This window comes from Vespula pensylvanica, chromosome 2 (assembly GCF_014466175.1).
Source record: "Vespula pensylvanica isolate Volc-1 chromosome 2, ASM1446617v1, whole genome shotgun sequence".
Classification (NCBI taxonomy): Eukaryota; Metazoa; Arthropoda; class Insecta; order Hymenoptera; family Vespidae; genus Vespula; species Vespula pensylvanica.
In genome coordinates this window covers 18,841,814-18,854,915 of record NC_057686.1, presented here as the reverse complement: position 1 = coordinate 18,854,915, position 13,102 = coordinate 18,841,814, and the positions used below count along the sequence as shown (strand labels likewise).

At 37.4% G+C, this 13,102-nt stretch overlaps 2 long non-coding RNA genes and 1 other non-coding gene across 3 annotated transcripts; 1 reads left to right on the top strand and 2 right to left on the bottom strand.

Moving 5' to 3' along the window:
* Positions 1-228: 228 nt before the first annotated feature.
* LOC122637618 lies at positions 229-927 on the bottom strand. Its single transcript, XR_006329277.1, has 2 exons — positions 476-927; positions 229-389 (listed from the first exon to the last, which is right to left on the bottom strand). It is a non-coding gene; the product is annotated as an uncharacterized LOC122637618 (long non-coding RNA).
* A 2,090-nt stretch (positions 928-3,017) lies between these two features.
* Trnam-cau lies at positions 3,018-3,089 on the bottom strand. The gene has a single exon. It is a non-coding gene; the product is annotated as a tRNA-Met (tRNA).
* A 656-nt stretch (positions 3,090-3,745) lies between these two features.
* LOC122637933 lies at positions 3,746-12,899 on the top strand. Its single transcript, XR_006329318.1, has 3 exons — positions 3,746-4,145; positions 12,532-12,627; positions 12,691-12,899. It is a non-coding gene; the product is annotated as an uncharacterized LOC122637933 (long non-coding RNA).
* Positions 12,900-13,102: the final 203 nt, after the last annotated feature.

Here is a 13,102-nt window from a genome sequence, read left to right as displayed (position 1 = left end):
GCATTATTTTGAAATAAAAGTCTTAAGTATCGATCCTTCTTATCCCGATGATGTAGATTACTAATGAAACGTCAACAATAACGTTGAAAGAATCCACATTAAATTCGTTAATACAAAATTAAAGAAATAAAGTTACAACAATATTATGAAAATAGAATGAATTCAGAATCCTCAGCTATTTGATATACGTACAATACATTCGATAAAAAATACATAACCGAAAGAAAATTTCGATAAAAGAACACCGTTTAATCGAAGAATGAATGTACAAACTTAAAGAGAAGATATCAATTCTGTTTAACTATAACCAAATCCATCTTTCATATTTCTAAGTACATATGCCACATTGTACTGTTAACGATAACGAACCAGATCACGACGCCTACGTCCTGAAAAAATAAATATAGAATTAGCTAAACGTTCTCGTAAAGGGTAAAGGAACAGTAAATAACAATGTTTTTCAACTATTGCTTACCAGTCGTCGTCGTGTCGAATATCATTTCTTATTATAGATAAATAAAATTGATGAAAATTCCGAACGTCGTACTTCCTTCGTTCCATCATTGAAAATAACGATTGCTTATATGGTTATGTTAGGTTAATGAATGCAGTGCAATAAGTTACATTTCGTAGTTGAGCACGATCAATGTTTAGATTTACATATAAATAAATCTTAGCTGGACAGATCAGTGAATAATTTCAATACAACAAATACTTTTTTTAGCCTTCTCTTTACAGTCGCACTTTTGTCCTCCTTTGTCTATTTGTCTTCGTTCTGCAATTAATAAAATGCCAATTGCAACGTAACCAACTTTTCGCGACAGGTACACCAACACCACAATTCGTAGCAAAAAAAGTATGGGTGCGTTCTAATGCGTTCATTTATTCTTGCACAATAAGCATCCTATCCCAGGAAGATGTAAAAGGATGCACTGACGCAAAATATCACCGCTTGTATAATTTAAAGAATTGTATTTATAGAGTAGAATTCCTGTGTACCATCGATGCAGGTGACACATTGAAAGGTATATTATTTCGAAATATTAATTATAGATAATATCTAAAATTCCTCATCTTTTGTTAATCGAATTAATAAAAGTTAAATTATTTTGAAATATAGCAAAACCATTAGTCTACAATATACCAGGACAATTTCCTATGTAATGATAAGCTTGATGTAATGTAAAACTAGTACATGTATGTATCTACATATATAATCGTCTTTTCTCTTGTTTGCTATTATTTTCCAGCACTTATAATTCTTGGAAGCAAAAGAAATTTAGGATTGGATCAATAGGACTTAAAATTAATTGTGTGTGTTTATATAGGGGATAACTTTATACGGAGATATACATAGATATTTGTGTATCGTGCGTGTGGTATGAAAATCGAATGTTATACGAAATACGATATATGAAGTATAATTAATGGCAAATTATTAATTGATACATCGTTAAACAGTAAAGGAAGCATTGATACTACAAAAATAAGACAAGATAATTAGAAATAGCAAGCGCCCACAGAAGACGCCAACTTTAATTTTGCGGATATCTCTTAGATGTAACGATATCACGACTTGCGAATATTTGCGCGCAGAATTTGCATTTTCGACAATCGATTGATATATGAAATAAGCGTGTACGTTCGAAAGAAAGATTCGGTTATTATTAGATTTTATAAATTAATTAATTATCGATTGCGCAACTACTAGACCCTTCGTATCTAACGATGATCGTTCGTTTTTTTCGAAGCGAAAAGGATTATCATATGCATATACATATATCGTTAGATAGTGATATGATTCAAGTCAAGATTTCAGGTGTGTATCCGAAAGTATAGTTCGAGCAATTAAATGTGATAAAGGCCAGAAGACGGTTGGAATTACGAATTTGTATTTTTGTATTGACCGTTCGATCGTAAGTGGCAGGCATCGTGATAGCGCTGTTTACATTCATGTGTAAAAAATTTCAGAGCAATAACATTATTTGCCAGAGCAATAACTATAATTGTCGCTATGCGCTCGGTTCTATCGGCACGAATCGAAACAAGCGTTGTCGTGTTGGTTGTCACTTCCATAAGATTTTTTTAATGACTCCTACCACTCAACGGTTAAACATGTTTATGCATATACATATATATATATGTGTATATATATATGTATATATATATATATATATACACATATGTGTACTTAATCTTGAAATAAATAATCTTAAATATTGCAAGCGTACAAGTGCGCTTCTTGAAGAGTTTCATAAATTTTCTGCATATTTTTTAGAACGGAATCAATACGGAGAAACAGCAGATAAATGTATTATTATATAGTAGTAATAAAAAGTAATGTTTTTATCCAGATATAAAAATCTTAAAAAAGGCGCAAAGTGTGATAAAAGGATTACGAAGTGAATCTACGTACATAGGAATATAAAAAATGTCTTGTTGTTTTTCATGTCCCAAACTGTTTTGAAATTTATCATTTCGCGAAGAGAATATTTTATTGATATCATCAATAAAATGTATTATACATTTTAAAGACTTTTTTAATATATTAACTTTGTCTAACCTATACTTATTCAAATTACAAAAATTATGTGCGGGCAATCGACATAAACATTGTATCCATGAAAATGATTTCAGGTATTAAGTATTCTTATTTAAATTTATTTGTTCGTTTTTTTAACGTCCGCCAAAAAATTGTTAACGCAAAAGGCAATAAAATTTCAAGAGTATAAAAAATTTGGATGAATTAGCAAGTTAATAGAAAACGAAGATAATATCGGAAGTTTCGAAAGATATCGTTTGCCCGAAATAACACTATTCTTCCATATAATCTATACGTATAGAATATTATTTCTTATAGAGAAATTAATTTTTATAAAAAATTGGTTATATAATTATTTAATATATATTAAAGAATAATAAATAAATATATATTGCTAATAATTGCTATATAATATATAGCAAAGGTAAAAAAGAAATGTTTTAATAAAATAAATAAATGTGTCAAAAAAGAGACATAGCAGAGCATGGTTTCGATCCACGGACCTCTGGGTTATGGGCCCAGCACGCTTCCACTGCGCCACTCTGCTTCTTGCTTCCATGATTTGTTAATAGGACATATATTTTCGTAGTTTGTCAATGCATAACTATATCGTGTACTATGTAAATAAAATCTAATTTTTTATTTACATTCTATATAGATAATGTAATGCTATTAACATGTCGCAATATCGAATAAATCATTCAGTTAATTTTTTTAAGGATGTCTCATTTATTTTATTTCTGTTGTATAAAATGACGTATATTCTAAGAAAAGGGTTGGAAAAATATTCACGAATGTATTTTTTTCTCTGTCTGTTGCATCAATCGCGTGAGAGGCTCCCCTCCCTTGTTCTTCTGCCCCCTCTCCAACTTCTACGTAGGATAATTCTCTGGCGCTAGAAGGTAAGTACTTACGCGGGTGCGTGGCAGTGGGAGTGCGAGCGTAGCCGCGTCGACGATGCGTACGGACAGTGTGTACGGTACTCGGCCGTCGCCGTCGCCGTTGCCGTTCTCGAGGATGTATTACACCTACGTCGCTCGTAATAACTACAGTGTATGTGGTCTCTATTCTCTCTCTTTCCGATCGTCAATAGTTGGCTCGCGCGGCTGCCGTGAGGGTAGATACTTTTTCTCTTTTTTTGCTTTTCTCTTCTTTTTTCTTTCTCCCTACTTCTAATCTTTTTTCACTTTCTCTCTCTCTCTCTCTCTCTCTCTCTCTCTCTCTCTCTCTCTCTCTCTCTCTCGCACTTTCCCTCTAGACTCTTTTTCCACTTCGATCGTTACTCGCCGGTCATACATATTATCGTTGCTACGACGCTTCAACGACAGAAGAGTGTGTGAAAGTGCTATACTTCTTGTGTAATCCGAGGTAACGAGAAAGAAGAATTGAACATACTTGTTGGAAACATATCGCAACGATAGGCAAAGAGACGGCCACGCACGAGAATTACGTAGATGCATAAATGAACACTCTCCGTTGGCCGGTGATCTATCGAAGAAATCGACGCATATCAAAGTTCGGCTGTTTAAAGAAAGAAAGGAAAAAAGAGGATTTATAAACGAGATTCGTCGAGGTTGTTTATCAGGTGTCAATTTCTCATCAGGTAAAAAAATTATTATTTTGTGACTTTTTTATTTTTTTTTTTTTTTTAATAAACGCAAGATCGTTCGAACTGAACCTATAGATTTTGGAGGTTATAAAGTCGCGCGTGTGTGTGGTAACGAATGACCGTACAACTTTTGCCGATCTATAATTTTCACACGAATTGTCACGTGTTATACACGTGTTGCGAATGAGAATCGCGCTTAAAACTAGATGGATCGTTTCAGAACTCTTGTCTCATGTATATACAGTCATGAACATACAGTACTGGAAACGTAATCTTTTATCGTAATATTCGCGACATTTGAATAAATTATACGGTGTAAGTTAGGTAAAACACACACATATATATACAAAACATATTCTTTTTCTTTATTTTGAGAAAGATATCTAAATAGAGTTTCGACTTATCTTCTTGTTCTTGTTGAGTTTACAATTTTTTTAATTTTCCGAAATTCCAAATTAAAAGAAAAAATGTTAAGCAGTTGAAGTAATTACATTATTAATATAATCTTGCCACTTTTCTATTTCCCTTATGTAAAAGTACGTTTTTCTTTTACGTTGAACTGATCGATCGTTGAAATCGTCGGAATAATGTTGAGAGAGAAATAATAGAAATCACGATGGAAATACGCGTCATAAGTTTTATTGAGTTTACCATTACGAAACGAAAGTATGTTCGTGTTCATGCGATTGCAGGAAAGAATGATATTAATTTTCTTTATAGCAAAAGAGTGAGGGAGAGGGAGAGGGAGAGGGAGAGGGTGAGGGAGAGGGAGAGGGGAGAGAGAGTGCGTGACGTATCTTCACGTTTCTTTTCGATATCTCCTCCATTTTATTAAAAATCCGAGAACTGGTCGATCTGACCAAATTTGGTGAACTTTTGTCGGAACAAGTGGGACGGCACGGATATATTACGCGATAAAATGACTGTATAAAGAAGTACTTAGTTCTTTCAAATAACGACGCGACGTAACTTTGTATGATCCAATCAAATTGTTGTGCATCGATACCTAATAAAAATTAAAATAAAAAAAGTCCAATTTTTCAAGCTTATTATCGTCGACATAAAAATCGTGAAATGATGGGTTATCGAGCGAATAGCAACGCATCGGTGAATCTTTGATCGCAAAGACGCATACGTTTCAAATATGTACTCTAAACACTTCCGTAAAGCCAGGCGCGTGGCGTGCCGTACCGTGTCGTACCGTTGAATCGCTTGGACCTAGGGCAGATGCTGGGCGGCTGTTTTTACACGTTCTTCAAAATGTAAACACGAAGATCGCTTCGAGGTCTTTCGTCCCTGTGCTTCAGTTTATACGTGCACGCATGTCTCTATGTGCATTCATCTGTAGAAGATATAGAGAACGAAAAAGGCTCATAAAGAAATGCAATGCGTTTGCGGCTAACGGCTAATTTTTTTGGTTTGCGTTTCGTGCACGATAATGAGAAAAAAAGGGAGGAAAGGCAAATATACTCTCTTTTTATTTATGCATATATGTACGTGCCTTCTTATTTTAACTAGGATCCTCCTTTTACGTACATACGTAAATATATCTACTTCATATATTTAACGACCTTCGTATTGCCACGAATTCGCACATTTCACGTTCCCCATGGTAGTTTAATGTTCGGCTGCTCTCTTCATTTTGATTAAATCCCTTGACTAGCATGAACGGTAACGCTACCGTCTCGCCTTGACAAATTGATGCTCATATAAATAACGCACGGGCGCGCTCGTATCCATATAATCACCCAATAAAAACTCAGCAAAAGAAAAGCTATCTGCTATTTCGCGTGATCTATTTCTATTCTTTTTCCTTCTACGCGTTAATATCGACTTTCCTTCCATTCGAGAATGAACAATGCCATTAACCTATCCGACTCTATCACTATCCGATGAAATTTTGGTAGGGTCCCTATTGAAACACGCGAACCGTATCAAATTTCTACAATTTTATGTACTTAAGATATTCATAATATTAAGAAATAGTGTTTAGTTGAAGATATATCAATTTATTTGATAAAGGAATGGAAGAAATAAAAGCTCTCTCTCTCTCTCTCTCTCTCTCTCTCTCTCTCTCTCTCTCTCTCTCTCTCTCTCTCTCTCTCTCTCTCTCTCTCTCTCTCTCTCTCCTTCATCGTTCACAGATCATCTTAAAAAGATTTCATCGTTGTATGGCAATAAAATATGGATAGCATAGTAAGTGGCAACATGATGGGTATGATCTCGACGAGAACGATACACTCGACGAGTTGCGTGAACACGAATCAACTACTTTCTTTGGTCCTTTCTTCATTCATACGTGTGCATTTATAGTTGACGTTTTACGTCTTACGTATTTTCCAGATACAGAAGACAGTAGGAGAAACAGAGTTTATGGTAGACATAAAGCGATAAAGACATAGTAAGTACGAACATATGAGTGTCATCGTACGGCCGAGTATTTTTACGCTATCATTTGGTTGACGTCCTAGTGGTAAAGGAGCATGATAAGAAGGGAGAAGGAGGAAAGAAGTCGGAGAAAAATATTCGTTTGCTCGAGATCGAATCACATTCGGTCTTCTTTAGGGTCAACGTGCTTTCGGTTGAAAGATCTTAGAAGCTTTTAAATCATATCGAAAAGATAGATAGAAAGAGAGGAAAAAAAGAAAGAGAGAGTCCTTCGTTGGTGGCCTATGCTATCAACTAAAAGTCAACTAAAAATCGTTATTAATGACCGACGTCTGTAAGAACATCTCTCGCGACTTATTACAGTTTACATTCTTGATCGTTTGTCTTTCCATCGTAGCGTTGATTTAACGAGGAAAGAAAGAGATGAAGAATGAGTAATGGGCGTTCGAACATTTTTTTGGGCGTCGCACATTCAACGCATATAGGTAAACGTATATGAGATAAAATGTATTCTTTTACCTGCGTATGTATGCTCGATCGGTTGTTCGTTCCTCTTTTTTGTTTTTACGATTGCGACACGTTAACATCATCAAAATATAAATTAAATTACAATAGCAACAGATATCACGATAATAAATACTAGTGGGTTAAATCAAATCAATGATCGTAAGTTTTGTGGTGTCGGTTATTTTGCATACGTACAGAATTATACATACATGTGTGTGTACTCATGTATGATAGCTATTTAGAGATCTAACGCGTACATCTCGACCCACCGTTACCTGTCGTTACGATGAAAATAGCAAAGCTTTTGCAAGCGATATTTCACTCACGGCGAAACGTAAGGAGTTCTCTCTTAGGTAGTCGAGGGTTTAAAAGAGGATGGGGTGAAAAGGGATCCTCGCGGAACAAACGGTTCTTCGAGACATCGCGTGTTCCGCGACATAATCGTAGAGAGAGTGGACTACAAAAGGCCTAGACAAGATAGAGATAGCTTTAATTTACTCACTCCAAGTGCGTTTAATCGTATATCGTTGTATGCGACAAGCGTTTACATTGACCCACGTTCGTCGTTTTCCGTAACAACAACAACGGCAACGTGCAAATACTTCCTTACCCTCTTTCATTCGTCATTATTACATTCGTCCTACATTCAGTAGGATCCAATTTTATCGGATGTATCACGAAAGAAACTCGCGTCATCTTGTGTTTCAACTACAAGGGCAAATTCTAAACAAAAAGAAGAAACATCTAATCGCATTTCGTCGCGATAGTCATTAATCACTTAAGGCAAGAACGAGCGATTCGTGCGACTCTTCTACTCGCTTATTCCTGTAAGATGTGAGGAGACGATCTCCGCCAATCGACAGTCCCATATCGCATCAAGCTTCGTGAGCTATGCGACTTTTTTTTTTCTTTTTTTCTTTTTCAACAAGGTGCATGGAGTAGTGGTTAGTGAACTTAAGTAGTGGGAGAATGGATTGATTGATGGTGAGAACCGCGCGCGCGTTTGTGGCTCCTGTCACCGCTTTCGTACGAAAAAATTTTATTACACAGTCTCGATTTATTTTCTTTAACTGAATTATCCCTTTAGCCAGTGCTATTATGATCGACGGACAATTTTGTATTTTTGTTTCAAATAAACCTTTCGAAGAAAGAAAAATGAAGAAAGAAAGAAAGAAAGAAAGAAAGAAAGAATATGAACGAGTGACTTCTGTTAGGGTTCGGCAAAGTCGAAGGTGGTGCAACGAGGCTAGAGAGGGCGTGTTGTGCGTTAGGTAGGTAGATAAATGGCTCGCTTCGCTGAACTTGTCCGATAGAGATATTAATCTTTCTCACGAACGTGCCAACCCACGCTCGCTTCCTCCCTTACGTCCTTCGTCTAGATATCATCTTTGGTAGTCCTTCTTTCCATGTATTTAGCTCTCGTCTTTCCTTTCTCTTCTTGATCTATCTCTCCTTCCTTCATCCACCATCCTCCCCTCTCGTTCTCCCTACTATCACTCTCTCGAGTAGTACGACCGTATGAAAAGTGGAATACCATATGTTCGAAGGGGTGGAATTCGAGTTACGAGTGCTTCAGGAGTGTATAGCCTTTACGGAAATGGCCTTTAATCTTGTTCGATGAAAGTCAAGAACGATTTTTTTCGCTCACGTTTTGACGCAACGATAAAATGCGACGGCCACGGCGCGTATGCTTTGTTAGTACGACGTTTTGTCTTTTGAATTTTGGCTAGTCCAAGTTTTATGCAAATTGATAAATCTCTTGTAAACGCGTAGATAAATCATTTATTAAAAGCATGCGAAAACTGATAGCAGGAATCGGGATTGTACGTGTAGATATGTATGAAATTATCTATGGTTTTTTTTCTTTTTTTTTTCTCGTATAACAAATGTATCTATTAAAAACCATACACGTGTATTTTCGTAAATATTTAATTTTCTCTTTAAAATGAATCATTCATTTGATACGGATGAGAATGTTTTAACGTTTGAATAAAGATTGTTTTTTTTTTTAATTCCGTCTATCTTTTTTTTTTTTATCAACACTTTCCTATCAGCTAACAGTAAATAACAAAGTACGCTAAAGAGAGAAATTCTTCTAACTTCCAGATTGATTGGAGATCGATACTAGATCGATTGACTCGTTGTGAAAGAACTTAAAAAAAGTAACTATGCAACGTAAAATCAAAAATTCCCACGCGAATTCGTAGCGAAAGGTAAGCGACACGTTGTTCTATGCCGTTGATGGTGTCATCGAGAGCAGGTGTGAGGTGGCGGCTTGCATAACGTATGTGATAAAAGGGGTATGTAGAGGGGGAGAGTAGATCGGTTGTGCGTGTACCTACACCATGGCGGAAACGGCAGTGGAACGCATCGTGAACGTACACCGGCGCAGCCCTGTACGAGCGCTTAATATAAGCTAGATATACAAGAACGTGGGGACGTGGATGTGTAGGTACTAGTGCGATATGTACGAGAGCGCACGAGCGCACGAGCGCACGAGCGAACGAGAACAATATAGAATGCGCCATGGGGGTGCATGGTGTGGTATAGTGTGTACCGCGCCATATCGCTGAGCAAGGGACAGATCGATAACGTAAGGGGTCTTCCAGACCTTATGGTGCCTCCTCCACCTCTCTCTCTCTCTCTCTCTCTCTCTCTCTCTCTGTCCGTCTTTCTCTCTCTTTTACTACACTCACCCTTCCTCTTCCTTTTCCTCTTTCATCCCTCCCCATCCTGGTTGGCCTCTTTACCCCTCCTCCTATCAACTTCGTTTTATCGCACGAAATTAACGCGCGTTTCCATCCTTGATTTTTTCTCTCAGAATTATCGTTCTTCCTTTGGAATTACCTCTACGCCGCACCGTTGAGCCTACATGCGTTAGCTCGTGCAAATAAATTTTTCTTTGCTCATTTTTACCCGCTGCACGATCGTAATGATCATCCTGATGGACTATGCAAATGTCCATGTCGGTAGGTCTCCGAGACTTTATAAAAGACCAATGCGTGTGACATCGCGAAAGATTTTTTCGTGAGTTATCATTTTGGAGAGAAAAACAAACTACTAGAAAGGAGGAGAACTAGAAGGGAGCAAGGAAGGAGGGTGTAACTTTCTCAGGGTCGTACGTCTCCTCCAAGTTGCATTCTCCGAGTTGTTTTCTGCCGAATCTTAGTCGAGTTCGTATGAAAGACGATCTTCAGTGGCGTGCAATAATGAACGACTTTCGGATATGGCGATTAAAGCGATACTTCCGGTGCTCGTCATCGAGCTGCAAAGATAACATCGAGCTTCTCAAAGAACGCGAACCCTCGCCTTTCATGAGCGGAAGGCTTCGTACAGATGCGTAACATTGCCAGGTCGAGAGCAAAGTCTTCGACATTTTGGACTTTCCTACTTTAAGTTTCTTGTTTCTAATTCTAACGTTATTCTTAATTCCAATCGGATAGCAATTGATGCACGATGCTGACAATTTCGGATCGGGGGAAGATCAAAATATATATATACAAAAGGAAAAAAAAGAAAGAGAAAGAGAAACTGCAATGGATCTTATCGTCGATAGGTTCCTCGATTGATTTTCCAATAAAAACGATTAATACGGTTGTTAACCGATTCTCTCGAGCATAGCATAACGATTTGCTTGATCCGATCTATAATTTGTCCAACACGAACCAGCGTTCGATCTGGGTTGGCTCATTGATATGACGTTGGTTTAACGATGTCGCAACTGGTCCGGCACGGCGTCGCACGCCGGATTAATTCATATTATGACGGCGTAATGCGCGAGCTTGGTTTGGTATATATAACTTTCCATGGGTAAACGAAGCGTATATAGGAACATTAAAATACGACACTGTACGCTTTTCACGTATAGTGACGTACAGAGCGCGCTTGTTCACGGCACGTTCAACGACTCGAACGTGGATTTCACGGTGAAAATGTCGAGGGAGGGGGGAGGGAGAAGGCTGGTTATCATGGGAGAGTCGCAGGACGGACGAGTAACCCTAGCTGCGAACGGCCACGGCCGTTCGGGCTCATTAGACGATATGGGAGCCCGTACATCGTCCATTTCCCCCACCCCTTATACCTCTCTCGATCCTCTATCTATTGGTTCCGATCGTGACTTCCAATTTTTCCTTCGAACACCGTGTCGCAAATCTCTGACCGAGATCGATTTCGTACGAGATATATTTTCTTATTTCTCTTCTTTATTTTTCAAATCGTACTTATCTAATATTATTCAATGTATAATTCAATCTATATTCCCATATTTCTGTATTTTTTACACAAAAACTGTTAAAAATACATATACAATGGAAATATCAAAAACTCATTGGCCAGAGCCCGTCGAACGGGAGAGAGTAATTTCCACCGACCATTGAAGGTGTTTATGCTTACCGGTAGTGTCGATAACGCGTTCGTTATTAATCACGATGAATTTGTCTTGATTAATTATGCTTTTCGCTCGATTAGCTTCCCTATATCGGAAACCGTCCCTTTCCATCTCCTTTACTCCTTCATAACGTTCGCGTTTTCTACCCTCGACGGGCTTTGTTTTCTCTACCATCTCCTTGTTCCTTGCGAACGCGAATAATCAAGGTTTTTTTTTACTTATCATGAACCTCTCGATTCTCTCTTTTCTTCCATCTGGATATCTTAACGAATTCACTCGGAAAGTCACTTTTTTGTTTCGTCGTTTATCCCTTTTTTCATTTTATGATTTAAAAACGTAGTTTAAACTCCAAAAGTTTACGAACTTTGCAAAATCGTCTCTATACTCGTCCAAATACGTACGTTTATTTGAAGGAATAAATGATACGACGAAGGACATTGCGTACAACGTTCGATCGTGCTGTCGGAAGTTATCGTAGAAAAATGTCGATGGACGACGATCGTTAAGGGTAGGAGAGAGAGAGAGAGAGAGAGAGAGAGAGAGAGAGAGAGAGAGAGAGAGAGAGAGAGAGAGAGTGGGAGGAGGGAGATGGAACGAGAATGTTCGTTCTTTAGTACGAGTTCGTACCGTTCGTTATTTAGTACCTGGGTCACGTACTTGTTCGTATTGACAAGCAGACCACCGCACCGACTCGGCACGATTCGACTCAGCAGGGCGTCCCCTCTATCCTTCTTGCGAATCTCCGATTTTTGTTCCAGGCTTGGTTTTATTCGAAAACCGCTTGAAACTATCGCTCGTTTACTTTTTTGTTTTTGCTCCTTTTTTAATGCGATTAAAAGAAATATTAACGTTTTCATATTTGAAAAAACTTATCTGTCCTCGTCGACTTATTTGAAACGCTTCATTGAATGATATAATTCGATTCAATTATACGATACATACAATTGAATTTATTCCAATAATTGGACAACTAATTACAATCGATTAAAAATCGGAAATTTCTTTGAAAATATTCTATATACTTATTTCTATCTGATGCGTGCTTTATATAAATTTTGTTCCTTTGTTCCTAAAATTGAAGTAGAGCTTTTTTTTTAGGGTACTCGGTACTGCAGTTATGAAATAGCAATGAGCCTGCAGGTTCAGGCCCATGTGCAACGCCCCGCGAGGTATACGCCTCAGGAAACCGTCAAGGTAAGGATAATTATTTGATTTTATTTCAACGTCGTTTTCTTCCTATAAAATTTATCTTCTTAGATTTTGGTTGGATCTTTTTAAAAACAAAGAAAAAAAGGGCGGAGAAGCATTTTCTCCGAGGATACTCTTTCCTAAAGATATTTACTTCTTTCAAGTGCTAAACGCTTGTTCGAAAAAAAAGAAATACGTTTCGTTTATAATTTTTTGTTTGTTGAGTTTGTGCGCACTCGATAATAAATTTAATAATACCTACATACATAGATATAATAATTCGTTGGAGAAAAGATGGGATGTGACATCGATTACGAGTTGCTCCGTAAAAAAATTTCTTTCTATATCTAGAATCGATATTCTTCATAAAAACGTTCGATCACGCGTTGCTCGCTTTTTCTGGAAATTCTCGAAATTGCGGGCTTAAAGCTCTACGAGCTTTGAGCTTGATTTGTAGGCAAGGAGAAAGTAGAAGAGGGGA